At 45.2% G+C, this 21,480-nt stretch overlaps 1 protein-coding gene and 1 pseudogene across 2 annotated transcripts in view; one reads left to right on the top strand and one right to left on the bottom strand.

The window, feature by feature from the left end:
- STS (steroid sulfatase) overlaps nucleotides 1-21,480 on the bottom strand; it is a 180,439-nt gene that overhangs the window by 131,290 nt on the left and 27,669 nt on the right. The gene's annotated exons all lie outside the window — the stretch shown is intronic.
- On the top strand, nucleotides 17,432-19,695 carry LOC112407107 (high mobility group protein B1 pseudogene; annotated as a pseudogene).

The following is a 21,480-nucleotide window of genomic DNA, read 5'->3' as shown; positions in this document are numbered from 1 at the left end:
TTCTAAAGCATGCATAACTCAATTCCAAGCTCCAGTCCTTGGAGTCCTGGCTCCAAGGACTTCAGATAAGAAATTGTGTATCGATATTCAATTGTGGAAATCCTGGGAATTTAATCAGAGTGAGTACCAAGATGTCACTATATATCAACGACATCTGGAATCAGACCATATTAGACAGCTGCACGCCTAACTCACAGAAGCCCCTTCGAAAGCAACAAAAGCCACGTGGTATTTCCCTGTTTCCCAGGGTGGAGACTCAATTATGTTGCTGGGAGGCTGGGCTGATTTCAAACCCACAGTCGAAAATGTTAGGATTTTTCGTAGCTCAGTCCAACTGCCAAGGGGCATTTATGCCTGAAATGGGGCCGAGTATGAACTTATGACACAAAACAAATTCCATAAATCAGCTAAACAGAATAACGTTGACCCAATGAGGGGAAAGAATTACAACCACGGAACTGTCTTTTTTTGCCATGGGTGGGGACAGTTTCCAATGTACCAACAAATTCAATTTGTGTTGTCTTCATCTTACTCAGGCCATTTTCTGGTTTGCTCTGGAGGTTGTTACTGTCTTCATTATATTCTAAGAATATTGTAATTTTCAAAGGGTCAGCTGGTCATTTGACACTTCAAGAAATGGAAGGCTCTCAGGATCACGTAATTGTTTTCACTCGTATGCTACAGAAACAAAACATCTCCATTTGCAAAACTACATACTGGTGATGCAATTAATATCTCCTAGAACCTATTCTGTGTGCTATCCTAGTAAAACCTTTAACTATGGGATCGAGCACAGGGAGGCTCCTGTTTAATAACTCGGACGATCTTGGGTGAACGATTTTGCCCCTGAGTCTCAAATCAACTGAGCCATTCTCCCCATGGAGGCCGCATCTTCTTTGTACTTCCCATTGTCCAAAAGGCTGTGTGTAGCAGCAGACAGAGGGGGATCTCACTAAATGTCTGCTGCATTTATGTCTTCAATTAACTGTACGACAAGTTCTGAAGGTTTCTCCTGGGGAACTAGCAAGAGTCTTGGGGAAGTCAGAAGTTTAATGCAGAACTGGAAATGAAGAGGGAGTCCTTGGTGTTCCAGTGGTTAGGACTCTGAGCTTCCACTACCGAGGGCGCAAGTTCGATCCCTGGCGGGGGCACTAAGATCCCACAAGCTTCGAGGCGTGGCCAAAAGGAAAAAAAAAGAACTGGAAATAAAGAGCTGTGGGAAACTATTATAATTATCAACCTCTATAAAAGCTGTAAATATGAAGACAAATTGAGTAAGATATACAGCTTGACTACGGTTGCCAGCAACCCTTGGTGTCCCTGGGCTTGTAGACCCGCCACTGTAAGTTCTGCCTGCATGAGCACATGGAGTTCTCGCCATGTATCTTCCCATCGTTCTCCCTCCGCAAGGCTCTATGAGTCTCTTTATAATGACACAGCCGCACTGGATCAGGGGCCCAAATGACTCCTGTGGGACCTCACCTTTACTATGTACATCCTCAGTGACCCTACTTCCAAATAAGGTCGCATTCCAAGGTTCTGCCAATAACTGATGGGCAGCGGGGGTTGGGGAGAGGGTATCACTCTTCAACCCAGAACAAGCAGCCTTCTCCAACAATGGATGGGTACCCCCAGTGTACCCACCTCCTAGAATACAGGGAGGGAGAAATGGAGGAAAGCTAGAGCTGATCAAGAACTCACCCACCTTTCTCCTATCTGCAGGTTGTCCCAAATTTCCTCATTTCTACCCTGTCTTAAACCAGCATCCGTAAAGCAACCCCAGGACGCTTACACATTCCACAGGCATTCACTGTTGTTCAAAGCACTTTCCTACCGATCCCACCTGTAACAGGCTGTGTTTGTGAAAAGACTATTTCCCCTGGTTACAGGTAAAAGGACCTGGGCGGGGCGGGGGGTCAAAGTTCTGAGCTAACGCTAGATTCCATTTCCAAGTCTAGTCAGATACATTGGTTCAAAAGCTATGACGGACACCTGGTGGTAGCGGCAAGTTATAGTCACTCCACGATAAGGAACATCCATCCTCTGGGGTTCAGGGGGAGCCCAGCTCCAGGCACTTTAGGGCACATTATTAACACTGAGCCAACACCTAAAGCACACACCTGTACACTAGCTTCACGCTGCTTCTCCTCCTCTAGATTCTGAAGGACTCTGGCACCCACTGTGGGATGAACTGCTTCATGAAAGACACTATAAGACGGCCATTGATTTTGGATAGATAAGCCTATATGGCAAAATGCTGACAACTATGGAATCTATCATCATCATCCGTAAACCCATCAACTATTGAATCTATGATCATTATCCGTAAACCCTTCCACTGTGGAATCTGTGATCATCTGTAAACCTTTCAACTATGGAATCTATGATTGTCTGTAAACCCTTCAACTATCGACTATCATCAACTGTATACCCTTCAATTACTGAATCTATGATCATCCGTAAGCCCTTCAATTACTGAATCTGTGATCATCCGTAAGCCCTTCAATTACTGAATCTGTGATCATCCGTAAGCCCTTCAATTACTGAATCTGTGATCATCCGTAAGCCCTTCAATTACTGAATCTATAATCAATGATGAAGGATATAAACATGATCATTCGTTCACATGAGATTTAAGTGGGGGGAAAATTTGTAACAAGAAGTTGGGTAGAGCCTTAGGAAACAGAAACAAAGTATAAACTATAACCTTTTTTTAAAAGGCCATCCACATGAAGAACCTAGGGGTAAGACAGGAATAAAGACACAGACCTACTGGAGAACGGACTTGAGGATATGGGGAGGGGGAAGGGTGAGCTGTGACAGGGCGAGAGAGAGGCATGGACATATATATACACTAACAAACGTAAGGTAGATAGCTAGTGGGAAGCAGCCGCATGGCACAGGGATATCGACTCAGTGCTTTGTCACCGCCTGGAGGGGTGGGATACGAAGGGTGGGAGGGAGGGAGATGCAAGAGGGAAAAGATATGGGAACATATGTATATGTATAACTGATTCACTTTGTTATAAAGCAGAAACTAACACACCATTGTAAAGCAATTATAGCCCAATAAAGATGTTAAATAAAAAAAAGGCCATCCACATAGCACCAACTCATGGGACAAACAAACTTCATCTCGGCCATGACGACGAGGTTCCTGAAACTGCCTTGGACTTGCAAGCCCAGCGGTAAGTCAATAAACAGCCTGAATGTGCCATGATGTCGGGGTGTGCTCACGTTTCGCCAGGTGTCTGACGGTGATGGTCAGGTGGTGGGCCGGGCACTCCATCAATGGCCGATGGCCACACATTACACACCTGTATCCTTACACTTCAGTGGGCTTTGCAGCATCCCGTCCTTGCTCAGGACACGTCCTTGGGATGTTTACGTCAACACCTCGTGGAAGGTCACGGTTCCCTAAAACAGCATCCCTCATATTCCTCAGCCTTAACCGTTCTTGGCATGACCTCACCTTATTAACTGGCATTTTCACGACGACCGCTTCATCGTGAAATGGGGCTTCACTTTACCTTGGGACCCGGCAGCTGGCAGACCAGTCTTCATAGTCTTAACATTTTACGCTAACCGTGATAACTTACTGAACTGATGTGTGTAGAATTTTCAAAGCATCGATGGCCAACACCACTTCTGTTTTGCTGTCTGCCCATGGACTTGAGTCCCACACCCTTGGGTCGGCAGATATACTGACCCTGCCGACTAAACCATGAAGGGTTCCTCAGTGGATGCTACCGCTGCCTTTCTCTACAGAGATGGGCTTGAGTTAGGGCATTGAGAAGCAGGCCATGAGCGAGAAGCACCAGCTTTGGGCTTTCCTTGCCGGTCACGGGCTGTGGGGCTGCACCCCACAAGCTTTGTCGCTACCCAGCTGTGAGACGGAAGAAAGAGCGACAGCGGCACCGACAGTTTACTGGATGGGGGAACTTGGACGTCAGAAGCAAAGGGTCCTGGAGCAACACCCCCGCTGTGTACAGCAGAGAACACACAGGACATGGCAAGAATCTCCGGAAGCGGCGGGGGAGAAGGAGGCTACCATTTATGGGGGGAATAAACATGAGGTAGGCTCATCCGATACCAGGGAAACCAGGAGGCCACAGCCCCTCAGGTTAACAATCGTCACGAGGGCACACGTCTCCCTTTAATAAACTAACAGGTGGGGCAGCTCTGGCCTAAGGGGCAGGGGCCAAGCACGGTCCTGTGAGTAGGGTGTAGGCAAAGCAGGGACTGGTCAAGCAGGGGACGTACAGGGAACGAGAGAACAGACATACTGAGTGGCCTGACCATATATAGGCTGATAAGTGGCATCTGACTCAGGAGGACAGTCTGTCAACTTTTGAGCGTGGATTTAAAGACGAGATTTAGAGGCAGATTCATGATTACTCGCTTTCAGTGTAAAATTATTCATCTAGGGTAGCTGGGGGGATTTATGGAACGTGTCAGCTCCCTTAGGGGAAGACTTTGATGAATGACCTAGTACTCGATTACCACCCCCTACCCCAAAGTGCAGTCACATTCATTAAAGTAACCCCTGGTTCTGGTTTCACAGCTCAAGATATTTGATCTCAAATTGTAGCCTGGGAACTCTGCAGAATATGGGTGTTTTGGCTCAAACCAAAGGGTCGGACTCTATAGAGTCCAGGAATTAAAATCCAAAGGGCCTCAATCAACAGGTGAGACGATGGAGTCCCGCGAAAGGTGAGTGCCTGACCCAAGGGTCACACGGGAAGGCAGCTGACACTGCAGCAGACTCCCAGGGCTCCTTCCAGACCCCGTTCTGGCTACCCATGTGGCATCACCAGCTTTCCCCACAGGGGGAGTATTCCTACCCGTTGACATGTGGCCAACCGTGGTAGCAGAGGGCAACTCATATCAGGTGCCAGCGTTCGCTAGGAAATGACTTTAACAAGTGTGAACAATGCCGTTTCCTGGTGTTTCACCCCCCCAGTTGGTTTTAGAAACCAAAGAGGTCACAATGCCATTCAGACAGATCTAGCGAACAGAGAGAAAACCGGAGGTCAAGGACTGGAGAAAGCTAACTATGACCTTCTCGAGAAGTCGGTCAAGAAAGCAGAAAGTTTTATCTCAAGAGAATAAGGGCAGAGGCAACAGCCGGAGGAAAACTGATGAACTGGGGTCACGGGGCCATGTGATGCCCCCGTGGCACTCGGCACTCGTAGGGAGCGTGCACAGGAGAGGCTGCTGGGAGCTGCAATTCCCTTCTTTGTGCCGACAGCAAAACAGCTCTTCCCCCAAATTAAGCTCAGCTTAGAAGTGCTACATCACCGAACAGAATTACTGCCTCTCAGCGTTGAAGCTCTCGTAGGTATAAAAAAATGGAAAGGGCAAAACTTTATGTTTTGGCTAATGCCCCACGATAATGAACATTCTGATTCTGTATAAGTGTTCTACGTCGACAGAAGGAATGTGTTTACTGCACCGTAACCCTCCATCTCTCTCTGATCTATCAGATGTCCCTGAACTGTCCCCAAGTACGGTGACCTGAGGAAAAAAGTTTCTGCCGTGTAAAATCGATGGGGGATGAGGCAACAGGAAAAGTTAATGTTCACACTACTTGTTAGGGGACACATAAATGTTATTACTTCTGTAATAATTTCATTTTAGCAAGCAACACAATTGGCTATTAATGAGCCGAACGCAGAAATAGCTAAGGGATATGCCCACAGAAAACTAGCCGGCCTCCCTGCAATGGAATGTTTACGGAGGCAATGTGAAAGGTGAGGCTCACTGAGTGAAATGGAAGCAGATTTTGGAAGCATCCGAAGGCCAAAAGCAAGAGTTTCTTCCAAAGTCAGACTAGGTAGCTTTTCAAAGAAAACGGAGACACATTGTGAACAAATTACTCTCACAGAGGCAAAATGGGTAGATTTTGATCGAATGAAGTTTGGCAGAAAATGAGACCAGGGAGGAGGTGAATCCAATAATCCAGGTCACGAGTCTTCCAACTGGGGCTCACCGACTCCTAGGAAGACACAAAGACTTGTGGAGGCATGGGTATGTGGAGAAGGGATGACCCTAAGGGAATCTGTTGACAGATTTTCAACTTCCATTTATGCTCTGCTCCAAAAACGTGCTGCCTGGGTTTCCACCCCCACCTTCTTCCCCTTGGTACAAAAGGCATCGCTGGCATCCTCGCTCTTACCATGGAGATCACCCCAGGATATAAAATCCTTTCAAGTGCTTCAGGGACAATGTGAAATCTTGGTATCAATGGGGTATTGGCCAAAGGGCCAAGGGTGAGTCCTTCGGGACTAGATTGGTCAGGGAGTTGCCAGGAAACATGGAAATGGTTCTAAAGTGCCAATACAACATCCACTTTCAAGGAACATTCTGGATGGAATGGAGATGAATTAGAGAACAAAGAACCACCCAAGATGGCAGCCACCACAAAAAGGGCAGGTGCAGAAGACATCAACGTGGCTTTGAGGAGATTAAACAGGAGATTAAAAAAACTAAAACATTTGCACAGAATATAAGTAGAAACACAGAGCTGAAGGAAGAAATAGAAGTGAAGAAAGAAACAACTCCAAAAGTTCGAAGATGCTTGTGAGGACACCATGCTTGCAGACAATGACGGCTTAGTGATACCTCGTCAGATTGGTCTCCCTGTGTTTTCATCAGTCACTCTCAAGAAGAAACAGGAGAAGTGTTAGAAGAAGCAAAGGAAAATCTGCAAGAAGTTGATGCCTTAGAATCCAGAGTGGAGTCACTTCAGCGGGAGTTGGCAGATTTGAAAGTTCAGTTATGCAGAACTGGGGAGAAAAAGCAAACCTTAAAGCTCATGAAAGCTAAACGCTTAATAATACTTTAAAAATGCGTTTAATAAACATGAATACTGTTTCTAAGAAAAAGAACAAAGAACGAGGTAAGTACAGAATTGGAGGGTGAGTGGAGAAGCAAGATAGGAAGATGGAAAGAAAACTGTGAACTTTCGCCACAGACAGGGCTATGGTGCCCAAACGCCCCCCTTATTGGATGCATCCAAATAGCGCACTGCAGTGAAACTCCTAAGATCAGCACCGGCAGATGGTGGCCATGGGGTCAGAGAGGTACTTTAGAAACTAAGCCAGCCAGGTGGATGACTTACTGGATAAGGGAATGGGGGGATGGACATGAATGCTTCCAGCACACGGACGAGAGGTACTGAAGGTACAGCGATTTGGAAAAGAGCAGCTAAAGGTTGAATTTTGCACATGCCTAGTTTGGAAAATATTTGTAGCTCATGTCACAGGAAAAAGACAATAAAATATCATTGCCAGGGCTACCAATGTGCTAGGCATTAAGCTAATACTGTGACTATATATTACCTATGATCCTGATACTGTAAATACGTATTATCTATGTTAACCTAAATTATCTATCTTCTAGGACTCCTTCCCATTTTACAGAAGGGGAAACTGACATTTACAGAAGTTTTTACCAGCTCAGCTTGTATGTAGAAAAGGTGGGATTGAGATATCGGTTTTGTATCTGGAACGGTGCCTACCATCACTCACGATACCAGTATTGTCTCCCTGGATACTAGAATGAGGGGAGAAAGCAGAGCACAGGATAGGGAATTAGGAAACAGGACTAAGGGTGACATTTGATGCCATGGCTGTGGGTGAGATTGCCCAGCGAGGGGAAACAGAAGAAAACAAGGGCATAAGACATAAGCGTGAGTAAACTGGAACTTCCAGGGGCAGAGGTGGGAAAAAGAAACAGAGAATGCAGCTCAGAAAGAGCATCCTGAAAGGTATGCAAAGAACCAGAAGTGGGAATCATCGCAAAGGAAAAGATACTGGAACTGGCAGTAAGACGGTCAAAGGTGACCTCGGGAAAGAAGATCCAGGAGACGCCAAGCCAGTTAGATAGAGGTAGAGATGAAAGTCTGTGACGTGGACCTGATGGGATAAAGAGCATTGATTAAGAAGGTGGCTTTGGGAAGCCAGAAGGGATCACTGAGGCAGCCTAAAATCTAAGGCAAGTCTAAGGATTAAAGGGAGAGAGGTGAGTCCAATTTGTCAACAGCCATTGGCTGGCCAGTCAATTAGTTAGTTTGCTTGTTTGTGTAGACTTTTCAGAGTTTCAGAGGTAGCAAAGTTTCCTGCTACCCATGAGAGTCTGTGAGGCTGTGATCCTGGGGGATCCCAGGAGGGGGTTGGATTTAAAATGCCGGGGAATGCAAAAGGGGTCTCAGCTCGTGTGAGTAGATCAAACAACAAGCAATCCCGAAGGCACAGCCCAGGATGTGAGTCAACATTGTGCAGTGGATCAGGTGAGCATTTCCACGCCATGGTCTCCAAGAAACGTATCAGCACCATGTGGTGTCAGACACATAAAGCCAATAGGGCCGATTCCAGGTGGGGCTCTGCGACGTCCGCCGGTACGGCTTCAGAACTTTGAAAATACAGGTGCTGTTTGAATGGATTTTTACCTTTCTAAGGATTAGGTCTGATGCAGTGGGCATGCTGTCCCGTCCAAGGGCATGGAAATTGCCCAGGTAGACTTGGGAACTAGAGCACCAGCTGAGTATTTTGAGGAGTCTGTTTGGGGTTTTTCGTCTTCCTGACATGATGGAGATCTGAAGCCATTCATTTCATGATTCTCTGCCCTTCCCCAACCTCCCGAATACTCCCTTTCAAAGTCTGGGTTCACTAGAGGGAAACCCTATTTTGCTAGGCCGATTTCTTGCTTTCTCCCGCCTCCGCTGGACCCTTTACGGATTTGTGATTGCAATGGCAGACATTCATGTCTGAGTCCATTTTAATGCTTGAGTCATTCCTTTTTCAGAGTCCCTGGCGAGGAGATATTATCTATTTTTATCTGAACGACTCTAAACCCCAGGGCACGTGTTGGCCATTCACTATTATAGATTTTAAAAGAGGTCACTTCCTTCTGAGGATTTCTATCACTTCGCTTCACCAACCAATTCTTCCTGGTTTATCATAGTCAATTTCAGAGCAATATTTTATCTGTGGGATAAAGTTTCCAGAAAGAAGAGAGTTTATCAGATATTAAGCTTTTAGCTGGGCAGTACTTCCAGCCAATGTCCAGGAGCTAAAGTCCCAGATCACCAGTAGATCAGGCTTCTGTGCCAGTTTCATTATCTATAGGTAAGAACTCATTATTCACTGCCTGGACCAGGCCTGGGAGTCTACTGTATAATTGCAAATTATCTCACTTGGTATCTTCTCTCTTTTGAAAATCCTTACCAAATAATACCCTAGCATGCTTCCATGTCCAGATTTCAAGTTTTGATTTTATTTACAACTGTGTAATTTGCCCATATTCAGTGCATTTCCCTCACTCCTACAATTAGCTGTGCCTTTTGAAATAACTGTACATTTGTTCAAATGATAGCAGTCTGAGATATACAAGGAATGATCATCTCATTGACAGACACTGACTTGTTTATAAGGGAAATCAGTCTTAAGGACCTAAGCATTGGTCCATATACCTTTCCTTTGGAAATGACCATAATTTCAAGTAGTTAGGAGAAAACAGTGAAAATGGCAGAAGGAGGTCAGACGATTTAGTGTAAAGGCAGACAAAAGACAAGCATTCCAAGCAGTGAGGGGCACGGAGATGTAGAGAACACGTAAGTTTTATTTCCTCAACCTTGAGCGATTAGTTCTGGGACCTTGTAAGACAAGGATTATAGGGTCATGGAGCAGAATGATATAATCTGATGATTGGCAACATCCCCGAGGGCAATAATCACAGGGTTCCAAGAAATATGATGAAATTGAGAAAAATATGACTTCTTTTTTTTTTTTTTAAACATCTTTATTGGGGTATAATTGCTTTACAATGGTGTGTTAGTTTCTGCTTTATAACAAAGTGAATCAGCTATACATATACATATGATCCCATATGTCTTCCCTCTTGCGTCTCCCTCCCTCCCACTCTCCCCATCCCACCCTTCCAGGCTGTCACAAAGCACCGAGCTAATATCCCTGTGCCTTGCGGCTGCTTCCCCCCAGCTATCTACCTTACTACGTTTGTTAGTGTGTATATGTCCATGACTCTCTCTCGCCCTGTCAAAACTCACCCTTCCCCCTCCCCATATCCTCAAGTCCGTTCTCCAGTAGGTCTGCGTCTTTATTCCTATCTTACCCCTAGGTTCTTCATGACATTTGAGAAAAATATGACTTCTTAAAAACATCTTCAGGCACGGGGTAGGAGTGGGGATGAAAACAAACGGGCATGAAGGATCTCACTGGAGTGATGAAAACGTTCTAAAACTGATTTATGGTGATGATCGCACAACTTGGTAATTTAATGCAAACCACTGAATGGTGCCGGTGGGTGAATTTCAAAATACGTAAAATAAGCCTCAAAAAATTTGTAAACAGGCATTACATCACTTAAAGAAAAATAACACAGACTGAATTAAAAATGTATATATGTAAATTTAGAACAGAGCGCCCTTGTGTGCCACTGTAAAGTGAATAAGGTGGTTGGGCTTTTACATGTTTTGTGCTTTTTCTCTCTTTCTGCTAAATGTGAACGTGTGTGTGTGTGACTGACTTCTCTCCCGATGTTCCTGGCAGGGACATGTCCGCTTGGGAGGACCTTCCCCAGCGTCTGTCTGAGGCAGCCCACCAGGATGCGGAGCCAGCACGGCTGAGAGAAGCTAAGGTCTCAGGAAAGGTCAACAATGTGTGGGTAGAAACAAGAGAGAAAAGCAAACAGGGTTTGACCCACAGAGTAAACTGTGTAACGGGACGGAGTGTGGGGAATGGCCCAGGGCAGTGGCTCAGGGCCAGAGTTACCAACAACTGGGTTCCTGAGGCTTCTAGACTCTGCATCTGGTGCAGGCATGGTGGCTCAAAGGTGCACGGGGTTCTGGGGGGCAAGCACGATGCTTTGCATTGCCCCTGTTTTAAATGAGTACCCGATACTCTTAGGCTTCATGGATCGTCCAAAGTCATGATTTTTAGTAAGATCTCCAAAGACAGCAGTATCTTCAAGATTATTTCCATGGAATTGTCCAAGTTTTTAATTCAAGGCATCTTTTTATCACTGAAAGGCTGCCAAGGGTGGATGCTAATTCTTTCCAATCAAATTTACTTAAATTCAATGATTACCGTATAATACATGGAAAACAGACAGTGAGCCCTATTTGTTAAACATATTTTTATGAATGTAGCAACGGCATATCCGTTTTGGTTTTCAACTACATGGAGACAAATTCATTTCATGATTTTTTGTTCTTCCAGAATCCCAGGAAGAAGCAGCACTGAGCATCTCTGCAGGAAAAGCAGAAGTGTTTCCTGCAAGAGATGCTGATGAAGCTGAGAATGTAGTTAATTATGTGCTGCAGGGAAAATTCTCCTGGGACAGCATTGATGCAATAGGGGACTCCAGGTTTGGTGAAGAAGGAAATCCTAAAAGTCTTACTGAAAAACAAAGTCTATGAATAAAACTGACTAACTGTGGGAAGCATTCCAAGCAAATTGGTAAATAACCAACTGTTACACTGGTAGGAAAATATAAAAGGGCCACAGAAAGGATCCCCAATATCCCTGCTATGCAGTTATCACAGGTCAAAATGACACTAGCCTCTCTAATTTAGCTCACTATTGGAACCAAGAAAAAATAATCATACTCAAAGTATAACTTTATGCACAAGGTTCATTCAGCTTAAAAGATGCAGAAGTGAAAAAAATCACAGGAACAGACATTCCATTTGAAAACTTCAGTGGCAGCTATGCTCAAAGGTAGCTGGGGGCTTCCCTGGTGGCGCAGTGGTTAAAAATCTGCCTGCCAATGCAGGGGACACAGGTTTGAGCCCTGGTCTGGGAAGATCCCACATGCTGCGGAGCAGCTAAGCCCGTGAGCCACAACTACTGAGCCTGCGCACCTGGAGCCTGTGCTCCGCAACAGGAGAGGCCGCGACAGTGAGAGGCCCGTGCACCGTGATGAAGAGGGGGCCCCACTCGCCGCAACTGGAGAAAGCCCTCGCACAGAAACGAAGACCCGACACAGCCAATAAATAAATAAATAAATAAATAAATTTATTTATTAAAAAAAAAAAAAGGTAGCTGGGAATGTATGGCATTCATGTAATTCTTTAAAGAAGGCCGTCTGGAGTCACCATATTGATTCTTCCAATGGCTCTAAATGGAATATATAATTAGGTGCCATGTATATTCCACACACACCATCGTACCCTAGGAGGCTTCATGTCCTAATGAACGCTTGGGCAGTGGCCAGGAGCACTTTTTTTTGCTGAAAATAAGTTGTAAGTAGTCACTCAGCCGCTTTCACACTACTGTTTGATAAAGTCCCTAATCTCGTAATGTGTCCACTGGACACAACTGTATGAGTTGAGGGTGAGGAAATGGGGTTGGAAGAGAGATGGAAATTAGTGCAGTCAACACAGAGAGAAAGGCTCCTGATCTAACTGGATTCTGAATCTTCATAAGGTGATGGGCCATTGGTTCCATCCCCTGGACCTCAGGACACGCAAGTCTGTCCCCAGACCAAAGCACGCTTGGATGGGGATAATAACACTTTGTGGGTAGAGAGGAGAGGGAGGCCAGGACGCAGGAGAGAGGTAGGTGACGTGTGATGGAGAACAGGCAGGTGGAGGGAGGGTCCCAGAAGACCCCGTTTACTTCCGGCTCCGTGGCCCATTTCAAGTTGGGGAGCAGATTCAACTCAACAACTCAGAGACTCCTGGGATCCCTGCCACCATCTAGAACACCAGCAGCCCCGCCCAACGGCAACTCCCAACAGGACCAGGAATTGCCCCTACGGATTTTCAAGTCCATCTCCAGCCACCAGGACAGGTTTGATGGCCTCTCGGGACCCACGGGCCTCCTTTCGTGACCTTGGAACCATGCGACCCTGTTTCAGGTGACTGGTTTCTGGGCCCCTCCCTCCTTGTATTTCACCTGAGCCTTGGCTGTCCCACCTTTCCCAACAGGCTGCCGGGCAGACAGAAACAAGTCTTACAAACGCTCATGATACAAACTGAGGCTTTGCCAGGCGCTCTCTCACGGATAAACTGCATCTTCCTCAACACAAATTCTGACAGGAGACGCTGTAATTTTACCTCTCAGGGCTGCTCAGCCACAGCAGAGACAACCATCTAAAATGAGGACCTCAACGATGAAGAGAGATTAAACCTGGAGGTGGAAAACAGCACGGCAGTTGCTCAGAAAGCGAAACATAGACTGGCCACATGACTTGGCCAGACCACTTCTGTGTGTACACCCAAAAGAAGCGGAACCACGCTGTTACAGACATCTGCACACCCGGGGCTCACAGCAGCATTGCTCACAAGAGCCGAAAGGTGAAAACCCACATGCTCAACAACAGGTAAACGGATAAACAAAATGCAGTCCAGCCATAAAATGCTACAGGATTCAGCCATGAAAAGGAACAGAGTTCTACAACGTGGACAAGCCTTGAAAACGTGATGCTCAGGGAGCGAATCCAGACACAAAAGGCCCCATATTGTGTGATCCCACTTATAGGTAACGTCCAGAATAGGTGAATCCATAGACACAGAAAGGAGATGAGTGGTAGAGGCTAAAGAGAAAGGAGGTTGGGTTTGGGGGGGACTGATAAAGGGCATGGGGTTTTGGTGGGGGGAATAATGAACAAGTTCTAGAACTAGAGAGAGGTACCAGTTGAACAAAGTGGCTGGATATACTAAATGCCTCTGAATTACACACTTTAAAACGGTTAATATGCAATTTGCTGAATTTTACCCCAAGTTTTTTTTAAAAAGCGTTAAAAAAGAAACATCAAGCTGAAGTTTACTTTTTTAAAAAACACCACCAAGTCTTCTGATTTCACCAGCGCGATGTTCCAGCCTCAAACTGAGATGTGGACAAATGCCAACTCCCCACTGTGAACGCAAACAGGACTGTAGGTCACCGCTGGTGACAATCTGGGCCCACCAGCGTGGCCCAGGGACCAGAGACTAGGGTCCAATGAACCTTCTGCGTAAGGACAGAAGAAAGGACTACACAGACAGCAGTGGAGTGATAACTTCCAACCAATAAGAGAACACTTTCTGCTGTAAGGCCTGGGTGGACTGAACGGGGCTGGGGGCAGGGGAGAGCTGACCTGGTAGCTAGGATCACAGAAGAAGGATGTCACTAGGGTCTACTGGGTGTAGGGAGGTAAGGGCCGTCCAGAGAGACCTATTTTCCAAATCCTATTTAGGCTCCCAGGTCCTGCCACAAAAAGGCATCTGTCGTAGGCAGGATTCTAAGATAGCCTCCATGGCTCCCACCTCCTGGTACCCACATCTTTGTGTGATCCTCTCCTCTTGAGGATGTGTGTGTGTGTGTGAGGGGGGCCTGAGATGTAGGACTTGGCAAAAGTGAAGGAATATGATTGAGGCCTCTAATCAACTTCGTGCAACTCAACGAGGAGACTGAAGTGGGTAGACCTGGCCTAATCAGGTGATCCCTTGGAAACAGACTCCAAGCAGAGGATTTGCAATCCTCCTGGCCTGGATGGAACAAACAGTCGTGGTGTGAAATGCCTATAGGGAGGGGTGGCCCCTAGGAGCTGAGGGTCCCAGTCCTACAACCACAGGGAACTAGATTCTGCCAAGCTGTTGAATGAGCTTAGAAGGGGATCCCAAGCTTTCTGGTGATAATACGACTGTGGCCAATATTTTGCAGGCTTGTAAAGACCATCGTGAGCAGACGAGCCAGGTAAGCCATGTGGGGACACCTGACCCACAGACACGGAGATAATCAATGGATGTTGTTCTAAGCCCTTAAATGTGCGGTAATTTGTATCCAGTGACGGATAACTACCAAAACATCCACTCCCAAATGTACATAAAATGGTAATAACACCACTGCATTTAACCAGGATGCAAAACCAGCAACTCTCAGATACAGTGGCACCCTCCACCAGCAGCCACAGACAGCAGTGACAAGTCGTATCAGTCGGACTTACAGAGAATTTTCAGCTCCTTAAGGCCAACGGTCCTGGTTCCTGGGGCTCTTCCTCTGATGCTGTGAGCCTCCCTCCCATCTGTGCAACTGAAAAACTCCCTTTCTGGGTTTGAGTGAGGGGGCGTTGAGTTTCTGTCACTTCCAACCAAAAAAACCTGAGGGTGCACCCTCTAGCTCTAGATAGTTATGACTATCACCTCCTTGATTAATGAACTCCTCACCTGGACTCATTTGCAATTAGAAGTTCCTGGACTCGATTGCGTGCTGCCGACCGTGATGAGTCTGCCTCAGGAGATGTCAATTATGTGACATGACCCGGCATGCCCAGGAAGCAAATGGCTTTTGACACCCCTTTGGATGAGTCACCCAGGGGATGGGTGACAAGATGGTGGGGCAGGAAAACTCTTGGCCCCAACACTACCTATAGAACACAGATTTATTTTTTCCCACCTGTAATATAAGATCCACCTAGACCAACGACTGTCAAGCCCCAGTTACTTTGTCTTCTGGGGGACAGGTGGCACTGGCCGGACACAGTTTTGGTTGTCACAGCTTGTGGGCATTGCTCCACAAGCAACACAGCTGTGCTCACAAGCTGTGACCTTCTACCCACTGGCATCCAGTGTGTAGAAGCCAGGGATGCACATGAATATCCCACAATGCACTGCCAACAAAAGAACGATCCTGCCCCAGGTATCATTCGTGCCAAGGTGGCGCATCGTGCTCTCAGTCCAAGCTCTGTCTTACTAATTCTTAAATGCTTTTTCTAGCCCGGTGGTTGTCAACGAGGGGTGACTCTGCAGCTCGTCCCCAACGCCCGCCCCCAGCCCCACCCCCCAGAGGTGTTAGTGGTGTCTGGAGTCATTCTGGTTCTCACAACAGAGCAGGTGCTACTGGCATCTCCGGGATGGTGTCCAAAGATGCGCCTAAACATCCCACGATGCACAAGACCCATCCCACGACAAAGAATCCCCCAGGCCCACAGATCAACTGTGCCCAGGCTGGGAAATCCTGACGCAGAGGCATGCAGGCTTGCTCGCCAAACGACAATTTTCCCTTCTTCTTAATTAACCAAAAATGGACTTGGTACTTTTTTTTTTTTTTTTTTTTTTTAATGGAATCACATAGCTGGCCTTTTCAAAGTCAATACATGCCTTTCAGTTTAGTACGTCCAGGGCCACAGATCACCAGGCTGGGCCCTCGTAACCCACACGGTCCATCTGAGTTAGGGGTTCTTTGCCTTTCAGGTGCACAGGCTGGAGAGAAGCCGCCCCCTGAGCACACAGGGCACAGAAGCTCTGAGCACAGGGTCCAAAAGGCACAGTCCTTCTGCCCAACTCTTCTGGCCGCATTTAGGTTTCGGAGCGTTTTCACACTACTGCAAAGCTTGGACAGTGCAGAAAGGTCATGAGGTTTTAAGCAGTGGAAGCTGCTTCTGAGGGTATAAGAGAGCATATGATGATACAGTAAATGGGAAAAAAAAAAACACACCCACATAGTGCAAACACCATCTGATGTTCAAAGTCACCACAAGCTAAAAATGAACCCTGCCCTGCTGGCAATTTACAACCCCAAGTCCTCAGTCTCAAAATGACACAAACAAGTGTGGCTAGCTGTGTTTCAGAGCTCAGAATTCTTTGGATTTTACAAAGTAATGGCTTTAAAAAAAAAATCAAAACTAATTTATTAAAAGGATTCAAAGACCCCCTCCAACGCTGAGCTGCCTCAGGACGGCTTTCGGCACTCGTAACGGACACAGTCGTTTTCTACACTGAAAGCATTCATTCTGTCACACGCACCATTCGGCAACTGAAACCACCAAGAACCGTAACCGCGTGAGGTGATGGATGGTCACTAAAATTACGGTGCTCATCATTTGACAGTACACATGGTACAGCAAGTCACTGTGTTGTACATCTGAAAGGTGTACGGTGTTAAGGTCAACTATATCTGAGTAAGACTGGAATATCTATAGATCTGTCACTCAATAAAACTGGAATATATATGTATATATTCACCATTACCTTCATATATATATGTATAAAACATCTATACATGCATATGTTCACCATTACCTTCATATATATAGGTATAATACATCTATACGTGTATAGGTTCACCATTACCTTCATATATATAGGTATAATACATCTATACGTGTATATGTTCACCATTACCTTCATATATATAGATATAATACATCTATACGTGTATATGTTCACCATTACCTTCATATATATAGATATAATACATCTATATGTGTATATGTTCACCATTACCTTCATATATATAGGTATAATACATCTATACATGTATATGTTCACCATTACCTTCATATGTATAGTCATAATACATCTATACGTGTATATGTTCACCATTACCTTCATATATATAGATATCTATATACATATATATGTACCATTACCTTCATATATATATATATATATATATATACACACACACATACTATATCTTCAAATATATCATGTAATCCATGTACCTTGAGCAAAGTTTTAGAAAGCAACCTGCAATCACACATATTAATGGTTCTGCAGCGATAAACACGATGAATATTTGCATTCTGTCTGCTAAAGAAAGACTATTCAACGGTACATCAGTTTTACATTCCTTGGTTCAGAACAAGCGTTGCTGCCAGACACTGGGCTTCCAATCTCTTTCTTTTCTTTCTGGTTACAGACAAAGGGCTGTGGATCGGAAGGCAGGGCTCTGTAGAAAAGCAATTGAAGAAGTCAGCCCTGGCAAAGCCGTCCTACGCTGAAGAGTGTCTTGGCCAATCCCATGAACTCACGTAAGCCCACAGTCTCCTCATCTGTGACAGAGGTGGCACGTAGGGACCCAGGAAACCCTGGCCCAGCGACTCAGCTCGGACAAGCTGGGGCGTCCTCCAGCAAAAGTGAAGAGCTGCTAGGAAACCTGGGGGAAGAGCTGCAGACAGGACGCAGGGGCCCTCTTCCCGCTTCCGTCAGGCCTCCAGGGGCTCCTTCCTGTCTCCAGTTCACAGGTGCTAAGCAGAGGGTGCTCCGCCTCCCCAGGAAGCCTTCAGCAATGTTTGGAAAGGGCGGAGGTGTTCTCAACCCCCTGAGGTGCACAGGACAATCCCACATCAAAGAAGGATGCGGGATTGCCGTACACTGAGCTCCATAGAGACAGCGCCAGGGCAAGTGAGAGCCGGACAGGCACTGGGCGACTCTGTGCCTCGCGGAGGAAAAATAATTAAGCATGGGCAAAGGAGATCCTAAGAAGCCGAGAGGCGAAATGTCATCATATGCATTCTTTGTGCAAACTTGCCGGCAGGAGCACAAGAGGAAGCACCCAGATGCTTCCGTCAACTTCTCAGAGTTTTCTAAGAAGTGCTCAGAGAGGTGGAAGACCACGTCTGCTAAAGAGAAAGGAAAGTTTGAAGACATGGCAAAAGCGGACAAGGCCCGTTATGAAAGAGAAATGAAAACTTATATCCCTCCTAAAGGGGAAACAAAAGAGAAGTTCAAGGATCCCAATGCACCCAAGAGGCCTCCTTCGGCGTTTTTCTTGTTTTGTTCTGAGTATCGTCCAAAAATCAAAGGAGAGCATCCTGGCCTATCCATCGGCGATGTTGCAAAGAAACTGGGAGAGATGTGGAAAAACACTGCTGCAGATGACAAGCAGCCTTAGGAGAAGACGGCTGTTAAGCTGAAGGAAAACTAAGAAAAGGATATTGCTGCAAACGGAGCTAAAGGGAAGCCTGAGGCAGCAAAAAAGGGAGTCGTCAAGGCTGAAAAAAGCAAGAAAAAGAAGGAAGAGGAGGAAGATGATGATGATGATGAATAAGTTGGTTCCAGCGCAGTTTTTTATTTCCTGGTCTATAAAGAATTTAACCCCCCTGTACACAACTCACTCCTTTTAAAGAAAAAATATTGAAATGTAAGGCTGTGTAAGATTTTCTTTTAAACTGTACAGTGTCTTTTTTTGTATAGTTAACACACTACCGAATGTGTCTTTAGATAGCCCTGTCCTGGTGGTATTTTCAATAGCCACTAACCTTGCCTGGTACAGTATGGGGGTTGTAAATTGGCATGGAAATTTAAAGCAGGTTCTTGTTGGCGCACAGCACAAATTACTTATATATGGGGATGGTAGGTTTTTCATATTCGGCTGTCTCGGATGCAGCTTATATGAAATAATTGTTGTTCTGTTAACTGAATACCCCCCTGTAATTGCAAAAAAAAGAAAAGCTGCAGCTGTTTTGTTGACATTCTGAACATGCTTCTAAGTAAACACAATTCTTTTTATTAGTATTGTTGTCCTTTTCATAGGTCTGAAAAGTTTCTGCCTAAGGGGAAGCTAGGCTTTTGCTTTTGCCCATTTTGGATCACACGAATTACTACAGTGTTTATCTTTCGTAGAGTTAGCTGATAAAAAGCTTTCGCGCGTACGCACCCTGCATACTCATGATGAGGGTAATAAAGGTTTAATTGAGACAGTTTTCATCCATAACTAAAACTCAAATCTTGATCGGTGGATATCAGATGTCACATAGCCCAGGTTCATTTACAAAGTGAAGAGTAACTAATCTACTCATAGCACGGGATTATTAGAATCGAACATTTTGAAAGTCTGTCCTTGAAGGACTAATAGAAAAGTATGTTCTGATCTTTACATGAGGACTCTACATCCTTTAACTCCCATTACCATGTAATGGCAGTTATATTTGCAGTTCCCACATTTAAGACTGAGAACGTATCCTCAAAAGCGTGAGCTTAAAATGCAAGACTGCCATATTACGGTTTTTTTTTCTGGTTGTTGACAAAGTCCCAACAAAGGCTCTGGAGAAAAAGTGCTGGCTGTAAATGTCTTCTCCTATTTATATATATATGGATTGTTTAGGAAACTTGAGATCCTCCATTAAAGGTCTTTTTAATTAATTGGGCCAACTTTTAAAATCGTATACCACATTTTAAATCAGGTATATTTTCCTATATTATGGTTTGCCCCTTTATAAATGAAATAGACATGAGGGAAGAAGACAAGCTTTGTATTTCAGTGTGAATTACCTGATTTATCTGAATTTGATTTTTCTTCACAACACTCAAGCTTATTCATCAGGGTCATATGTTTATCTGCTTAACAGTTTAGGGAACAATTTGGCAATTTTGTCGTTTTTGAGATTATCGTTCTCTTAAAGTGTCAGTGTTTTAAAATAGCGTTCTTGCAATTTTACACGCTTTTGTGATGGAGTGCTGTTTTGTTATATAATTTTGACTTGGATTCTTTCCATTTGCATTTGTTTTATGTAACTTCAGGAGGAATACTGAACATCTGAGTCCTGGATGATACTAATAAACTAATAATTGCAGAGGTTTTAAAAAACGATAAAAGAATGATGCAGCCCCAAAAGTCAGCACTGTGGTGCCCAGGCTGAGGAACCCTGCTCCACCGCAAAGCACTGACTGATGCATTTCACTCTATTGTTTTATGAAGTATAGTTGATTTACAATGTTGTGTTAATTTCAGGTGCAGACCATCGTGATTCAGGGTTTTTGCAGATTATATTCCATTACAGGTTATTACAAGAGAATGGCTGTAATTCCCCGTGCTATACAGTAAATCCTTGTTGCTTACCTATTTTATATAGAGTAGTCTGTATCTGTTAATCCCATACCCCCAGTTTGTCCCTCCAACGTCCCTCTCCCCTTTAGTAACCATAAGTTTGTTTTCTGTGTCTGTTTTGCATGTGCATTCATTTGTATTATTTTTGAGATTCCACATACATGTGACATCATAGAGTATTTGTCTTTCTCTGTCTGACTTATTTCACTAAGCATAAGACACTCTAGGTCCATCCATGTGGCTGCAAATGGCAATATTTTATTCTTTTTTATGGCTGAGTAATATTCCATTGTATATATGTACCACATCTTCTTTATCCAACCGTCTGTTGATGGGCACTTGGGTTGCTTCCATGTCTTGGCTATTGTGAATAGTGCCTTGTGCATTTTAAATGCTTATTGTAGGTCAGTGGTTGTCATCTGGAGCTGAAGGGACATGGGGCGACACCTGGAGACAAGTCTGGTTGTCACATTTGGGAGGGGGGGTTGATACTGCCATCTAGCAGGTGGGTCCTAAACATCCTCCACGCACAGGTCAGTCCCTACAGCAAAGCGTCTTCCAGTTCTGCAGCTGAGAAACCCTGGGGTAGACAAATTAACTGTAAAGGAGACCTCCCCACCCCAACTCTCCATCTATCCGGAGACAAGACAACTCCCCCATCCTGGAACCACTAAAGAGGAACACTGGACCCGGGACCCAGTCTCACTTGCAGGCTTCCTACCATAGCTGACAGTCAAGCCGGCTGCCCTAGCTGAGCCCAGCTGAGCCCAGCACTTGATGCTCATGAGAGGCATTTAATGATCCCTGACGCTGGCACTTGCAGCATTTCCCAAGTTTTGTTTTCCATCTTGGACAGCCTTGGAGGTGAGACTGCAATTGTGTTTCATCATTGCTACACCTTCTTTTTTTTTTTTTTTTTTTT

This window comes from Neophocaena asiaeorientalis, unplaced genomic scaffold, assembly GCF_003031525.2.
Source record: "Neophocaena asiaeorientalis asiaeorientalis breed wild unplaced genomic scaffold, Neophocaena_asiaeorientalis_V1.1 scaffold69, whole genome shotgun sequence".
NCBI lineage: Eukaryota > Metazoa > Chordata > Mammalia > Artiodactyla > Phocoenidae > Neophocaena > Neophocaena asiaeorientalis.
Note: the sequence above shows the minus strand (reverse complement) of the source record. Positions and strands in the feature narration are given on the sequence as shown.